This window comes from Anomaloglossus baeobatrachus, chromosome 3 (genome assembly GCF_048569485.1).
Source record: "Anomaloglossus baeobatrachus isolate aAnoBae1 chromosome 3, aAnoBae1.hap1, whole genome shotgun sequence".
NCBI lineage: Eukaryota > Metazoa > Chordata > Amphibia > Anura > Aromobatidae > Anomaloglossus > Anomaloglossus baeobatrachus.
Window position 1 is genome coordinate 45499245 of NC_134355.1, and position 17448 is coordinate 45516692.

General features: G+C 51.1%; 1 protein-coding gene across 6 annotated transcripts in view; it reads right to left on the bottom strand.

Moving 5' to 3' along the window:
• Window positions 1-16937, bottom strand: part of HHAT (hedgehog acyltransferase) — a 407838-nt gene extending 390901 nt beyond the window's left edge. For 2 of the 6 annotated variants that reach the window (XM_075339167.1, XM_075339166.1), the window contains exons 1-2: window positions 16498-16936; window positions 14967-15140 (exon numbers count right to left, since the gene is read on the bottom strand). The gene's annotated coding sequence lies outside the window, so the exon portion shown is untranslated. Of the gene's footprint in view, window positions 1-14966; window positions 15141-16497 lie in introns of all 6 variants that reach the window. The other 4 variants (XM_075339170.1, XM_075339169.1, XM_075339168.1 and 1 more) reach the window with 3 other exon arrangements.
• Window positions 16938-17448: the final 511 nt, after the last annotated feature.

The window sequence follows — 17448 nt, forward strand, 5'->3', positions numbered from 1 at the left end:
TGGTCAGACATGTGCATATCAACCCAAGAACAAAAGCAAAAGACCTTGTGAAGATGCTGACGGAAGCTGGTAAGATTGTGTCATTATCCACAGGGAAACAAATCCTGTATCAACATGAGCTGAAAGGCCCCTCTGCCAGGAAGAAGCCATTACATCAAAAGAAAAATAAAAAAGGCAGATTAATGTTTGCAAATGCACACAGGAACAAAGACCTTAACTTTTGGAGACGTCCTGTGGTCTGATAAAACTAAAATTGAACTGTTTGGCCATAATGACCATCATTCTGGTTGGAGGAAAAAGGGAAAAGGTTTGACGCCTAAGAGCAGCATCCCGACTGTGAAACACGGGGGTGGCAGCATCATGTTATGGGGTTGTTTTTCAGGAGAGACTGGTGCACTTCACAAAATAGAAGGTATCCTGAGGAAAGAAGATTATGTGGCAATACTGAAGCTGCATCTCAAGACACCAGCCAGGAACTTAAAGCTTGGGCGGAAACGGGTCTTCCAAATGGACAATGATCCGAAGTGTACTGCCAAACTGGTTACAAAGTGGCTTAAGGAGAACAAAGACAATGTTTTGGAGTGGCCATCACAAATCCCTGCTCTCAATCCTATTGAAAATTTATGGGCAAAGCTGAAAAGGTCAGTGCGAGCAGCGACCTACAAACATGACTTAGTTACACCAGTTCTGTCAGGAGGAATGGGCCCTAATTTCTACCAACTATTGTGAGAAGCTTGTGGAAGAAGATCCAAAATGTTTCATCCAAGTCATACAGTGTAAGGGCAATGGCACCAAATACTAATGAAATGTATGTAAACTTTTGACTTTGCAAAAAGTAATAAAAATGCCTTAAAACATTCTCTCTCTCATTATTCTGGCATTTGGCAAATATAAATTATTTTGGTTCCTAATTAACCTAAAATGAGAAAGGTTTATTCTGATTTCATGTCAGATAGTGAGAAAAACCTGTGTATGTATGGAAACTTCTTGTTTCAACTGTATGTTTGGCGCAAAGCCAACACTGCTCACCACCAAAGTATTACCATCCCCCCCCAGTGAATTATGGTGTCCTCGGTGTGTTGCATCCGGCTTGGACCTTTTGTGGTATTTGGGATCAGAAGATTAACAGCAATTAGTAGATTGCATGTGTCGCGGGCGGAGGAGGGGACGCTGCGCTCTCCCACTACTCGGGTCTGGCTGCGGCTGCTGCTCAGTGGTGGCTCGAGCGGTGGGCCGGATCCCGGGGACTCGAGCGGCGTTCCTCGCCCGTGAGTGAAAAGGGGGAATTGATTGTGGGGATTTGATATTGTCCATGACGCCACCCACGGTTGTGGTGAGATTGGTGACACCACCGCTGCTCTGGACGGGGATCCCGGGAGCAATGACAGGGAGCAGCCTGGATGTTAGTTCTCCCCTCCGTGGGTAGGGTGTTGGTTGTCCCGGGGCCCGGTGATGGAGTAGGGATGGATTGCAGGCGGGTTACGGGGCCTGGCGAGGTGCAGGGTCGCGGGGGCAGCGCTGTGCCGCACGGCACGATGGTACTCACTCAGCCAATGATGTACACAGAGTCTCCGGTAAAACAAACGGCTGGATGGACGGGTCCCACAGACGGCTGCGGTGTTTCTCCTCCCGGCAGGTTGATGGTGACTGCCTTTCCCTGCACCTGTGTAGTGTGTACGGTTCCAATGGGTTCCCACCGGTAACCCGCTCCCCAGCTTGGATGGGTGCTGAAGGAGCCCCTTTTGCCCGCAGGCTCTGGCCCTGGGAACTTTAGCCTTGGCGGTGACTGTGTTTCCCTCTCTCGGTTGGACTGTTGCCTTCTGTCGGGACTTGGCTGCTGGGAAACCCAGGAGGTTCCCTTCGCTAACGGATTTGACAAATTCACGGCGACTCCTAGCCTTGTCGGGGTCCGTAAGCACCTGCTGGATGGTGCTGGCTTATCTTTGCGTACCGGTCCGGTACCGCCGGGCCACCGCCCGTCCACGGTCCTTACGGCTAGCTCCAATATGCCACTCCTGCAGATGGTCACCACCGTCTGCCAACCTTGCTGATCCGTCCGGGCCACACACCCGGACCAACTTCAGGCTTCTCCACTGCTACTTCCCTCCTTCCACTTCAAACTCCACAACTAAACTGTCTGCTTTTCCCGCCTCCAGGACTGTGAACTCGGTGGGCAGGACCAACCGCCTGACCCACCCCCTGGTGTGGACACCAGCCCCTGGAGGAAGGCAACAAGGGTTTTTGTCTGACTTTGGTGTGCCTGACCGGGAGTGTGGGGTGGGTTGGTGTAGTGCTTGTGACGTCCTGGCTTGTCCAGGGCGCCACATTCCCCCTTAGTAAAATGCAGACCGTCTGCGGGCTGCCCGTCCATCACCGGTTTTATTTTCACAACTGGAAAAGATAAACGGTAAACACGGATTACAAGCATATTAACTTCTTCCCACATCGGGAGGCATATTTACTTAAACGTTGCTAACGGTAACGGCTTCTGCTCTCTCCCACCCAAGTAACCTGGCCCTGATGCTGCCCCTAAGCAAATGGGCAGCACCCCTTGACCCCAGTCCAGCACAAGTTACCCGAGCGGGTTCTGTCCTTTTCAGGGGACCCACGTCCATGGGGAACCCCTGAAACCCCCGGAGGATCGCCACCGGTTGCGGTAGTGGCGGGCCTGGGCCATCACTTCCCTCCAGGCCCATCCTCCAAATCAGCCTCTCCGGAGGCGGTAACGGTTTAGCCATAAAAACATTTTTATTTACAGACCACAAGTTCGTGGTTGCCCTGCCAGTTCTCGGGCCTGTCCGTAGTAGTTCCTACGCAGTGGTTGTAAGGGGTCCCAACGGGGACCAGTTGCCGGCAACGACCGGTTCAAATCAGGTTTCAATCAGGTAACTTCTTCGGTAATCATTCACTTATCATTCTTTAAAACTTTTACAACGGTACTTTGGTGGTGGTCCCAACGGGGACAACTTGCAGCGGAGCTCTGCTGACTTTGGAGCGGCTACCACCGCAGGGGGTCGGCCCACTCGGGGACCGGTCGGTACATCTGGTTCTCTTTCCACAGGCAGTTCAGTCCAGAACCACTGACGGTCGTTAAGAACGGTGGCGGGGGCAGCGTGGTCGGAACCCCCTCCTCCATCAGCGACGTTCTCTCTGGACCTCCGGCTGCGTTGCCGGCCCCCGGCTCCCATGCAATCAGGGCTGGTTCTGGGGTTTGGGTGGACTGGTCGTGATGCGGCACGGCCGCAGCGGCCCCTTTCTCACGGGCCCCCACTACGGCAACCATCCTGCGCATCTCCGACTTCCAGTCCAGCAGCTGCTGCAGGCTCTGCGCCCTCACCTTCAAGCAGAACCGGCCCAGCTCCCGCTCCAGCTACGCAGTGGTCCCGGCGGGGAGCTCACCTGGGCCGCAGTCTTCAAAGGCTACTCCTCCTCAGTTCCCCCAGAGCTTAGACGCTCCGGTAGCGGGTACTCCCGCGCTCCAATTCGAGGACACTGCCATTCTTCCATCCGCGTCCCCCTTAGTCTCTTTCCGGCTCCTCCTCTACAGGGACGGGGTTTTGGCCTTCGCGCCTCCAGTGCTCGAGGAGATGCTCGAGCGGGGAATTTTCGCGCCCAAGATGGCGGCTTCTCCAAATTTTCGGCCGGACACCTCCGGCGGTCACAAGGCGCACCTCTACCAGACAGCAGAGCAGTAAGATCCTGTCCGTGACGCCACGTTGTCGCGGGCGGAGGAGGGGACGCTGCGCTCTCCCACTGCTCGGGTCCGGCTGCGGCTCTGGCTGCTGCACGGTGGTGGCTCGAGCGGTGGGCCGGATCCCAGGGACTCGAGCGGCATTCCTCGCCCGTGAGTGAAAAGGGGGGAATTGATTGTGGAGATTTGATATTGTCCATGACGCCACCCACGGTTGTGGTGAGATTGGTGACACCACCGCTGCTCTGGACGGTGATCCCGGGAGCGATGACAGGGAGCAGCCTGGATGTTAGTTCTCCCCTCCGTGGGTAGGGGGTTGGTTGTCCCGGGGCCCGGTGATGGAGTAGGGATGGATTGCAGGCGGGTTACGGGGCCTGGCGAGGTGCAGGGTCGCGGGGGCAGCACTGTGCCGCACGGCACGGTGGTACTCACTCAGCCAATGATGTACACAGAGTCTCCGGTAAAACAAACGGCTGGATGGACGGGTCCCACAGACGGCTGCGGTGTTTCTCCTCCTGGCAGGTTGATGGTGACTGCCTTTCCCTGCACCTGTGTAGTGTGTACGGTTCCAATGGGTTCCCACCGGTAACCCGCTCCCCAGCTTGGATGGATGCTGAAGGAGCCCCTTTTGCCCGCAGGCTCTGGCCCTGGGAACTTTAGCCTTGGCGGTGACTGTGTTTCCCTCTCTCGGTTGGACTGTTGCCTTGTGTCGGGACTTGGCTGCTGGGTAACCCAGGAGGTTCCCTTCGCTAACGGATTTGACAAATTCACGGCGACTCCTAGCCTTGTCGGGGTCCGTAAGCCCCTACCGGATGGTGCTGGCTTCTCTTTGCGTACCGGTCTGGTACCACCGGGCCACCGCCCGTCCACGGTCCTTACGGCTAGCTCCAATAGGCCACTCCTGCAGACGGTCACCACCGTCTGCCAACCTTGCTGATCCGTCAGGGCCACACACCCGGACCAACTTCAGGCTTCTCCACTGCTACTTCCCTCCTTCCACTTCAAACTCCACAACTAAACTGTCTGCTTTTCCCGCCTCCAGGACTGTGAACTCCTCGGTGGGCGGGACCAACCGCCTGGCCCACCCCCTGGTGTGGACACCAGCCCCTGGAGGAAGGCAACAAGGGTTTTTGTCTGACTTTGGTGTGCCTGACCGGGAGTGTGGGGTGTGTTGGTGTAGTGCTTGTGACGTCCTGGCTTGTCCAGGGCGCCACACATGCACTCGTTGGAGTTTGCTTAAGAGACGAACATGAGTGGGGTGGATTTAATTTCTTTTTGTGCTGTAGGGGTTAAAGAGGACCAACCACCAGGATTTTGCAATATTAACTAAATGCAGTGTCATACTGGCACTGAGATGGTGAATCCAGGCATACCTGTTGTAGAAAGGTCTGATGCTTGGTTGAAGAAATGCACTGCACTTTGACTGACGGGTGCAACGGGGGCGGGCCTTTGTGGGTCGGTTCCCTGATGTAAAGTCCTCCTCTAGCGTCCTCTATGACTTGCCCCTTTTTATTTATTTGAATATTGCGCTGCCATTTCTGTTGCACATTGACACGGTAGTTCCGTGTTCATTAAAATGGTGTCAGAGTGTACACATGCGATCTCCAGCACTATTTTTGTGAGAAGCAAGCCAGCTCTGATTGGACGCAGGGCTCGCGTGACGTCACAACCCCACATGAGCCCGAGCATCGCGAGCCTTGACTTTGCTGGACGAGTGCCAGTACGGGAGGTGAGTATAGGCTTTATTTCTTTACCTGGTGGAAAAGTGTGGAATCGGAAGGGGTTGCCCTAGTAGTGGACCATCCCTTTACGACTGGAGTAATCTGTGTGGATCCAGGGTGCTGCCATCTTCTTTAGATCATATCAGCACAGCTTCTATACTGCACTTAATTCCTCTCCACGTTCTTTCATCTCAGCCTATATTCTCTGCCTTCTCTCACATTCTTTCTCACCTCTCCACAATGGGAAGATGTGTGTACACCCCATTTCTTGCTGCTGCCTTTGAGGACTCATTTAGACATCAGTGTTTATCTCATATGTAAATAAGGTTCCAAGTTTCATCAGTTTTTGGTCAGTTGTTTGCTAGTTGTTTCCATCATCAGTGATATTGGCATATGAAAAAATAAAAAAAATTGCTATGCTTCTCCTACTCATAACAATGTTAATCATGGCCAATGCATGGATTGCACACAGACCTATAGTTTTGAGTAATTTTGATGAATGGCTTGGATCAAAAATGGATGTCTCTGTAATTTTGTAATTTTTTTTTGTAGACACATAGTCTGTGAAAAAACATGGACATGTGAACAGCGCCATGAAAAACACAAAGCACGTAATGAAAAATGGAAGTCTGCATAAGCCTTTTAGCTGCGCTCAGATGGCAGCAACCACAAGGGGGCTCTAATATACACATTCTAACATGCTGTATATAAGAGCCCAGGCCGCTGTGTAGAATGTAAAAATCACTTTATAATACTCACCTAAAGGGCGGTGCAGAGCAGACTGGTCGGATGGGTGTCTGCGTTCTGCGGTACCGATGCCTCCTCTTTCGGCCATCTTTGTCCTCCTTCTTCTGAAACCGGGGTGCATGATGCGTCCTACATCATCCACACTCGCCGGCATTGAGGTTCTGTGCAGGCGCACTTTATGCTGCTCTGCTCAGGGAAGATCAAAGTATTTAAGCAAGGAGAAACAACGGAGTTTTAAGGTATAAAAATTAAAATACAATTTTATTATGACAAAATATTAAAAAATTACATATAAATAACATTGGCACATGACATGACTTAAATAGATATGTAAAGAGTTAAATATACAATTATGGAAGTACGGTGGGTGGGTAAGCTTAAGTGACTGGATATACACCCCTATCCTGGCACAACCTATATCACAATAGTCCCTGGATAAGCTAATTATCAGTATCACAGTATCGGGGAAAGGGTTAGTGTAACAGGATATATACCTAAGGCGCCAGTGACAGCAGCTTGCCGGCGGAGAAGGAGCTCCGCTTGGAGGACCCAATGTACGTTTCGCAATGAATTATGGTCGCTTATTCATGGGTAGGCGTGCTCAGGTGTGTCGGCAGGACCTTTTTATATCCATAGTGACGATCACATGATTGTCACTGCGTCCAATGCGGTTGGACTTACACGGCGCACGCGCGGTGTAAGTCCAACCGCATTGGACGCAGTGACGCTTTTGCGATCGTTTATCGGCGCATCTAGGCTTTACACGTTGTGACGTCATTACCGGCGCCAGATGTGCGTCACTTTCGATTTGACCCCGACGATATCGCAGTAGCGATGTCGCAACGTGCAAAATACCCCTTAGTATCGCAGTGTCTGTAATAGTCCCTTCTAGCAAAACATAAACTAACTTAACCAATATGGAACAAGGCAAAAAGAAAATCGAAACAGAAGATTTGTGGTTTCCCATTTGTTGCACTTTCCCACAAAAATGTGTGACGCCCTGGGCAAGCCAGGGGTCACAGGTCATCACACCACCACACCCTACATCCCAGTTAGGAACACCAAAGCTACCAAAATCCTTGTTGCCTTCCTCCAGGGGCTGATGTTCACACCAGGGGGTGGGCCAGGCGGTTGGCTCCGCCCACCGAGGAGTACACAGCCCTGGAGGCGGGAAGAACCAGGCAGATAGAGAAAGGAGGAGGAAGTGGAAAGTACAGAGATTAGCTCAGGGGGAGCTTGAGTGAGGAGCTAAGTGAAGGAGTAAACAGCTAAGTGAAAGTGAAGTGGTAGTGGAGCAAGGAAGAAAAGGAGCAAAAGTGTACGTAGAAAGGCCTGAAGTGAGTCCAGCTAAGTGCAGGACAGGTCAGCAAGGTCAGCAACAGCAGTGATCGTCTGGAGGGGGACTGCTCAGAGGTTGCTGGAAGGACCGCGGACGAGTAGTGGCCCGGCGGTCTGGAGCAGTATACGAAGGACAGTCAGCACCAGGGCAGGGGCCTCTCGGACCCCGGCAAGGCTAGGAGTCGCCATAATTTGCCGAATCCGTCAGTGAAGGGGACGTCGATCCCCCAACAACCAAGTCCCGATTGAAGACAACCGTCCAACCATTAGTGAGGAACACTGCCACCGCCAGGGCACCAGCTCCTCAGGGCCAGCGTCTGCGGGCAAAGTAGGGCTCCTCCGGCCCATATCCAAGCCGGGGAGCGGGTTACCGGTGGGAACCCATCGCTACCAACTTAGAAACATCAGGTGCAGGTCAGAGGGACATCACCATTACCTGCTGGGAGAGCAAGTGCAGCCGTCCGTGGGAACCGTCTTTCCAGCCGTGTGGTTTACCGTAAAACTGTGTCAACGTCTCAGGCTGAGTGAGTACCACAGTGCCGCAAGGCACAGCGCTGCCCCCGCGTCCCTGCGCCCACCAGGCCCTGCACCCTTGCACCTCCCTCACCATCACTGGGCCCCGGGATCACCAACCCCTACCCACGGAGGGGCAACACAACACCTGGCTGCTCCGCATCACCACTCCCGGGATCCCCATATTGAGCAGCGGTGGTGCTACAAATCACCACAACCGTGGGTGGCGTCACGGACAATAAACAACCCCCACACCCAAAAACAACCCCCTTTCACTCACGGGCGAGGAGCGCCGCTAGAGTCCCCAGGATCTGGCCCACCGCTCGAGCCACCGAGCAGCAGCAGGCCGCGGCGGCCGGACCCGAGCAGCAGTGGGAGAGCGCGGCGTCCCCTCCTCCGCCCGCGACAACTTGGCGTCACGAACAAGATCTTACCGCTCTGCCGTTGGGTAGAGGTGCGCCTTGTGACCGCCGGAGGTATCCGGCTGAAAATTTCCAGAAGTCGCCATCTTTGGCGCGAAAAGTTCCCGCTCGAGCGTCTTCTCGAGTAGCAGAGGCGCGAAGGCCAAAACTCTGCCCCAATAGAGGAGTGGCCGGAAAGAAGCTAAGGGGGGACGCGATGGCGGCTGGCTGCATGTAACCGCAGCTATAAAAGCAGGGACGCCAGGACTCTGCAGTCACTCCATTCCTGGAAGAAGAAGTCGCTATGTGGATGCCGTCCCGAAACACCGTGGCCCCCGCGCCAGGAACCGCAGCGTGGGTGGAAATCCGGACCGCACAGCTCCACCTAAGGCTGCAGGTCAAGATGCAGCTCCTCTTGGAGGAGTGGGAGACCGACATGGCGGACGTTATAGCCACCGTGCGGAGACGCGAGGAGGAGGTGGAGGAAGGGAGGGTGAGTGACCCACGCCCCTATGTCCCCGAGGGACCGGTCGCTGCGGCTGAGGGACCCGGTCCAAGCCCTCTCCCTCCGCTGCCTTCTTCGCCACCCGTCTCGGAGGCCGTGACCCCGCCACTAGGCCCGCTGCCACCGCAACCGGTAGCGATACCCAGCATGCCCGCCCCGGCGGGCCGACCTGTAGCCGGAGCCCGTAGCAAGCCGGAGGTGTTGCCGTGGAAGGTCCCGAAGTCTGCACCGGAGGCAGCCCCTGAGAAGTTCCCCGAGTCAGAGCCGATGACCCGCTCCGAGCCGAAGGCCAAGCCGCGGAAAGCCCCTGTGCCCATCCCCCACACTTCGGCTGAGGTAGCGCCGGGTTGTTGCTGCAAGGCAGCGCCCAAGGCCAAGACACCGCGGGACACGCCGCCCAGATTCCTGACAGTGGGCAACGTCCAGGATGTCCCGCGGGGCCCGACCCGTGCGCTGGAGCTCGCAGCAGTGCCGTATTGGGACAGGGAGCCGGTACCGCTGGGCCTGGAGATCGGAGAGAGGGAGAGGAAGAAGGCCGAGCTGGTGGCCCGAGCTATCCGGGAAAAGGAGAACCTCCACCAGGCCACGTTCCGTGTCCGGGGTCCGCTGTACGAGGGGCAGGTGAGGCGGTTTGATGTCCGCCGGGGCTACGGGTTTATCTATGAACCGGGCCTGGAGGCCGAAGTGTTTGTAGCCCGGCGGGATGTGAATGCCCACCTGCCTGAGGAGCATCCCGGCCGCAACCTAATGCCGGGAGACATTGTTCAGTACACCCGACACTGCGGGGAGAGGGGGTGGTTTGCCCTAGATGTGAAACTGCGGGGCAGCCAGGAGAGCAGAGTGAGTCCTGCACCCCCTCCCTCGGATGAAGTTGAAGGCCTAGAGTAGGGCAGCGGAGAACCGTTGTCCAGTCCCCGTTGGGACCACCACTGAGTTTGAAAGTTGAAAAAGTTTAAGTTTGCAAAAATGATGATACCGAGTACTTCACCAGATTATCTTTGTGATTGAACCGGCCGGAGCTGGCACCGTTGTCCCCGTGGGGACCGTTTAAAAAAGTTAGCATGGGAACTATTCATGGACAAGCCCGTGAACTTGCAGGGCAACCACAAACGTTAGTGGCTTGTAAATATGTTGTTTTACAGTACCGTTTTCCGCAAATGCCGCCTCCGGAGAGGCAGGTTGGAGGGAGGGCCCTCAGCAGAGCAGGCTGGGGCCCAGCCACCACAGGAACCGGTGGCTACCCTCTGGAGGGGAAGGACATATCCCGCTCGGGTGACTTGTGCTGGACTGTGGGTCAAGGGGTGCTGCCTGGGCTTTAGGGGCAGCATCAGGGCCAGGTTGCTTGGGTGGGAGAGAGCGGAAACCGTACCCGTAAAACCGTTTAGTAACGTTTAAGAAATGTGCCTCCCGTTGTGGGAAGATGTTATGCTTTATATGTTTACCTTTTTATACATTTACAGAAAATAAAACCGGTGTTGGACGGGCAGCCCGCGGACGGTCTGCATTTTGCTAAGGGGGAATGTGATGCCCTGGGCAAGCCAGGAGTCACAGGTCATCACACCACCACACCCTACATCCCAGTTAGGAACACCAAAGCTACCAAAATCCTTGTTGCCTTCCTCCAGGGGCTGATGATCACACCAGGGGGTGGGCCAGGCGGTTGGCTCCGCCCACCGAGGAGTACACAGCCATGGAGGCGGGAAGAACCAGGCAGATAGAGAAAGGAGGAGGAAGTGGAAAGTACAGAGATTAGCTCAGGGGGAGCTTGAGTGAGGAGCTAAGTGAAGGAGTAAACAGCTAAGTGAAAGTGAAGTGGTAGTGGAGCAAGGAAGAAAAGGAGCAAAAGTGTACGTAGAAAGGCCTGAAGTGAGTCCAGCTAAGTGCAGGACAGGTCAGCAAGGTCAGCAACAGCGGTGATCGTCTGGAGGGGGACTGCTCGGAGGTTGCTGGAAGGACCGCGGTCGAGTAGTGGCCCGGCGGTCTGGAGCAGTATACGAAGGACAGTCAGCACCAGGGCAGGGGCCTCTCGGACCCCGGCAAGGCTAGGAGTCGCCATAATTTGCCGAATCCGTCAGTGAAGGGGACGTCGATTCCCCCAACAACCAAGTCCCGATTGAAGACAACCGTCCAACCATTAGTGAGGAACACCGCCACCGCCAGGGCACCAGCTCCTCAGGGCCAGTGTCTGCGGGCAAAGTAGGGCTCCTCCGGCCCATATCCAAGCCGGGGAGCGGGTTACCGGTGGGAACCCATCGCTACCAACTTAGAAACATCAGGTGCAGGTCAGAGGGACATCACCGTTACCTGCTGGGAGAGCAAGTGCAGCCGTCGGTGGGAACCGTCTTTCCAGCCGTGTGGTTTACCGTAAAACTGTGTCAACGTCTCAGGCTGAGTGAGTACCACAGTGCCGCAAGGCACAGCGCTGCCCCCGCGTCCCTGCGCCCACCAGGCCCTGCACCCTTGCACCTCCCTCACCATCACTGGGCCCCGGGATCACCAACCCCTACCCACGGAGGGGCAACACAACACCTGGCTGCTCCGCATCACCACTCCCGGGATCCCCATATTGAGCAGCGGTGGTGCTACAAATCACCACAACCGTGGGTGGCGTCATGGACAATAAATAACCCCCACACCCAAAAACAACCCCCTTTCACTCACGGGCGAGGAGCGCCGCTAGAGTCCCCGGGATCCGGCCCACCGCTCGAGCCACCGAGCAGCAGCAGGCCGCAGCAGCCGCGGCGGCCGGACCCGAGCAGCAGTGGGAGAGCACGGCGTCCCCTCCTCCGCCCGCGACAAATGCAATGAAAGTGATCAAACAGGTGTTTATGGCCCCAAAATGGTATCATCAAAAACATCAGCTCGGCGTGCAAAAGCACAAGTCTCCACACAGCTCTATCGATGGAAAAATAAAGTTATGGGTCCCAAAAAGGGCAACAAAATGTAAACGTGGGGTTTTTTTTATGTTTTGATTTTTTTAACTTCTGTAATAGTAAAAAAAAAAAATATTAATTTGTTACATAATTGTACTAGTCCGTAAAATGAGAAAATTTGAAAACTAATAGCGGATTTCATTTTTTATTTTTTTTTTTACAATTTGACCCAACTTAGATTTTTTTTCTATTTTTCAGTCCATTATATTGTAAAGTTAGTTAATGGTATCCTTAAAAAATACATTTGTTACTGTAAAAAAATAATCTCTTCTATGGCTCGAGAAAAAAAAAAGTTGTGGTTTGGTTCAAGGGAAGGAAGTAAGGAATAAAACAAATAAGCAAAAAAAATAAAATCATAATAATGGAAAACCGTCGAGGCACAATGGGGTTAATCAAGATGGTGGCAAGAACTTTGATTATTGTCTGAAGGAAATCAAAGAACACTTTACAGTATAATATGTCTTAGGTTAGGAATAATGAGAATATCATGAGTGATGTAAAGATGATGTAGTACAATATAATATAGGTAATGGATGTTTTCATTGTATAATATGTATTATTTTTGTTAATCTCTATAGTATGGCAGTTTGTGTAATGCTATTTACTGCAATTTTTTACTATTCTTCACATAATAAAAATTAATTCTATAAATGATATCTTATACCACTCAGTTCCCTAAAGTTTTGGACATTACCAGTCATTAGATGCATTCTACTAAATATACACTAGATGGCAGCAGAGACTGTGACAATGATCCAATATTGAAAAAATATTCCATCATTGAAAAATAGATACTACATATATATATGTGTGTGTGTGTGTGTGTGTGTGTGTGTGTGTGTGTGTGTGTGTGTGTGTGTGTGTATATATACAGTTAGGTCCAGAAATATTTGGACAGTGACACAAGTTTTGTTATTTTAGCTGTTTACAAAAACATGTTCAGAAATACAATTATATATATAATATGGGCTGAAAGTGCACACTCCCAGCTGCAATATGAGAGTTTTCACATCCAAATCGGAGAAAGGGTTTAGGAATCATAGCTCTGTAATGCATAGCCTCCTCTTTTTAAAGGGACCAAAAGTAATTGGACAAGGGACTCTAAGGGCTGCAATTAACTCTGAAGGCGTCTCCCTCGTTAACCTGTAATCAATGAAGTAGTTAAAAGGTCTGGGGTTGATTACAGGTGTGTGGTTTTGCATTTGGAAGCTGTTGCTGTGATCAGACAACATGCAGTCTAAGGAACTCTCAATTGAGGTGAAGCAGAACATCCTGAGGCTGAAAAAAAAGAAAAAATCCATCAGAGAGATAGCAGACATGCTTGGAGTAGCAAAATCAACAGTCGGGTACATTCTGAGAAAAAAGGAATTGACTGCAGAGCTTGGGAACTCAAAAAGGCCTGGGCGTCCACGGATGACAACAGTGGTGGATGATCGCCGCATACTTTCTTTGGTGAAGAAGAACCCGTTCACAACATCAACTTAAGTCCAGAACACTCTCAGTGAAGTAGGTGTATCTGTCTCTAAGTCAACAGTAAAGAGAAGACTCCATGAAAGTAAATACAAAGGGTTCACATCTAGATGCAAACCATTCATCAATTCAAAAATAGACAGGCCAGAGTTAAATTTGCTGAAAAACACCTCATGAAGCCAGCTCAGATCTGGAAAAGTATTCTATGGACAGATGAGACCAAGATCAACCTGTACCAGAATGATGGGAAGAAAAAAGTTTGGAGAAGAAAGGGAACGGCACATGATCCAAGGCACACCACATCCACTGTAAAACATGGTGGAGGCAACGTGATGGCATGGGCATGCATGGCTTTCAATGGCACTGGGTCACTTGTGTTTATTGATGACATAACAGCAGACAAGAGTAGCCGGATGAATTCTGAAGTGTACCGGGATATACTTTCAGCCCAGATTCAGCCAAATGCCGCAAAGTTGATCGGACGGCGCTTCATAGTACAGATGGACAATGACCCCAAGCATACAGCCAAAGCTACCCAGGAGTTCATGAGTGCAAAAAAGTGGAACATTCTGCAATGGCCAAGTCAATCACCAGATCTTAACCCAATTGAGCATGCATTTCACTTGCTCAAATCCAGACTTAAGACGGAAAGACCCACAAACAAGCAAGACCTGCGGCTGTAAAGGCCTGGCAAAGCATTAAGAAGGAGGAAACCCAGCGTTTGGTGATGTCCATGGGTTCCAGACTTAAGGCAGTGATTGCCTCCAAAGGATTCGCAACAAAATATTGAAAATAAAAATATTTTGTTTGGGTTTGGTTTATTTGTCCAATTACTTTTGACCTCCTAAAATGTGGAGTGTTTGTAAAGAAATGTGTACAATTCCTACAATTTCTATCAGATATTTTTGTTCAAACCTTCAAATTAAACGTTACAATCTGCACTTGAATTCTGTTGTAGAGGTTTCATTTCAAATCCAATGTGGTGGCATGCAGAGCCCAACTCGCCAAAATTGTGTCACTGTCCAAAGATTTCTGGACCTAACTGTATATATATATATATATGTATATGTGTATATATATATATATATATATATATATATATATATATACACACTGCATGTATATATATACTGCATGTATATGTATATATATATATATATATATATATATTATATACTGTATGTGTGTGCATTAAATTGATTGTGACACTGTCCTTCTGACTGGTGCTGTCATAGGTGGCGCCATGAAAGGGTTAATATGGCTGACGGCGCACTCTGACACTGTACAGGGCACTGTGACTGATACTGTTATGGGGTCCCTGTGGCTGATGCCCTATAGTTGTCCCCATTATAATAATAGCCAATATATAGTGATCTGAAATTGGTCTGACTCACACAGAATATCATTTATGGTCACAGTATAGAGGAAATAAAAAATACGGTCATTATAATGAAATATTCTGGACCGTCGCCTCTAGACATGAGCGAATTGATCTGTGACTAATTAAATTCATTAAGAATTCCCCCAAAATTTCACATCTGAAATTTTTTAAATTCAATTTAGCATGAATCACGTTTTCTGCCATTTTGTTGTAGTCTCTTGATGGCTGCGGAAGGGGTTAAAATGATAAAAAAAGAACATAATCACCTGTCCTTTTAGTCGCCATCTCAGTTCCTTCGTCCTCTGTGGGTCTTCGGTTCCTTCAGCACTGAGGCCCATGTGGTCGCTGGCGGGGAGGGGGGGGAGCCATGTACAATGTTCATGTCAATGCTGTGCACTCAGGGCCGGATTAAGGTTGGTGGGGGCCCCTGGGCAGAAAATCTGGTGGGGGCCCCATAACGTTAACATTTTTAGCCATAACAGTAGAGCGCGAACTGTAGCATTTAGATAGAAATCCAATGAACATTTATCCTGTTCTGCCACATTCAGATTTACAGTACTACAATACAGACACAGTCCAGGATCACTCACAGCCGTCACTTATACACGGAAAGTAGAGTTAAGGCTGCTTTACACATTTCGATCTCGTATGCGATCACACACGCCCCCATCGTATGTGCGGAACAGGCAATTTGTTGCCCGTGTCGCACAAACGATTACCCCCATCACACGTACCTTCCAAACGACCTCGCTGTGGGCAGCGAACATCCACTTCCTGGAGTGGGAGGGACGTTCGGCGTCACAGCAACGCCACACAGCGGCCGGCCAATAGAAGCGGAGGGGCGGAGATGAGCGGGGCGTAAACATCCCGCCCACCTCCTTCCTTCCGCATTGCCGGCAGTATGCAGGTAAGCTGCAGTTCATCGTTCCCGGGGTGTCACACGGAGCGATGTGTGCTGCCTCAAGAACGATGAACAACCAGACGTTCAATTTTTAGAAAATGAACGACGTGTCAGCGATCAACGTTTTAACGCACAATCAGGGTCGCACGTAGCTGTCACACACTACAATATCCCTAACGATGCCGGATGTGCGTCACTTACGACGTGACACATCGTTATATATATTGTAGCGTGTAAAACTTTACTCACATTTTTTATTGATCCCAATGTTAAGGCAGCCAGGGCCGGCTCCAGGTTTTTGTGGCCTCCGGGTGAAAGAGTCTCAGTGGACCCCATCCACACACAGACACGCACATACACATACAGGCATACATATACATATTTGAAGACAAATTCAGAAAAATACATATAAACAGACAAATATATGCACAGTCATATACACTGACATATATGCAGACACAGACGCATTAGGGGTCGTGCGCACGTTGCGTAATTACATGCATTTACGCTGCGTATAGCACTGCAGTGTAAATGCATGCGTCCTGCGTCCCCTATACAATCTATGTAGATTGTGCATGATACGTGCGCACGTAGCTTTTATGAACGCAGTGATTTGGGTGCTAAAATGTTGACCCAAATCCGTGCGTTCATAAAATGAGCATGTCAATTATTCCGTGCGCTATGGATGCAGCTCCCACTCTGTCTATGGTGGGGGAAGCAGCCATAGCGCATGAAATCGGATTTTCTGTACAGAAAAACTGCATCCATTATGCAGTGTTTCTGCAGCGATTTGACGCGCACATGTGCTGTCAAATCACTGCAGAATATTCAGCAGTTACGTGTGCATGAGCCTTTACAGGTATCAATATTGGGAAGTCGCCAGCAGCCTCACTCACCTCTCCCGCTTGTTTCCGTCCAGCTCCTTCAGGACATGTGGCTGTGTTTCACGATGGCTGACACTAACAGACATGACTGCACACTGACAGCACTGCTGTATATACATCACAGGAGGGGCTGGGGGCTACAATATATACATTACAGGAGGGGCAGGGGGCATAGACGTTACTGGAGTGGCAAACAGCTTTGGTGGTGTACTCATTACTGCGATGGGTGACATAGCGCTCTGGGGGACCCATATAGTTCTGGGGGGGGGGCCGCACAGACTGCTCTAATTCATATATACACACACAGTACTGCTTCTTACACACACAGCTCTGACACACACACACACACTACAATGCACCCCCTACACACACACACACACAATGCACCCCACATCACCTCCTACACACACACAATGCACCCCACATCACCACACACTACAATGCATCCCCCCCACACACACACACACACTGCACCCCACATCACCTCCTACACACACACAATGCACCCCACATCACCTCACACACACACACAAAATGCACCCCACATCACCTCACACACACACACACACACACACAAAATGCACCCCACATCACCTCACACACACAAAATGCACCCCACATCACCTCACACACACACACACACAAAATGCACCCCACATCACCTCACACACACACACACAAAATGCACCCCACATCACCTCACACACACACACAATGCACCCCACATCACCACACACACACACACACACAAAATGCACCCCACATCACCTCACACACACAATGCACCCCACATCACCTCACACACACACACACACACACAATGCACCCCACATCACCTCACACACACAATGCACCCCACATCACCTCACACACACACACACACACAATGCACCCCACATCACCTCACACACACACACACACACAATGCACCCCACATCACCTCACACACACACACACACACAA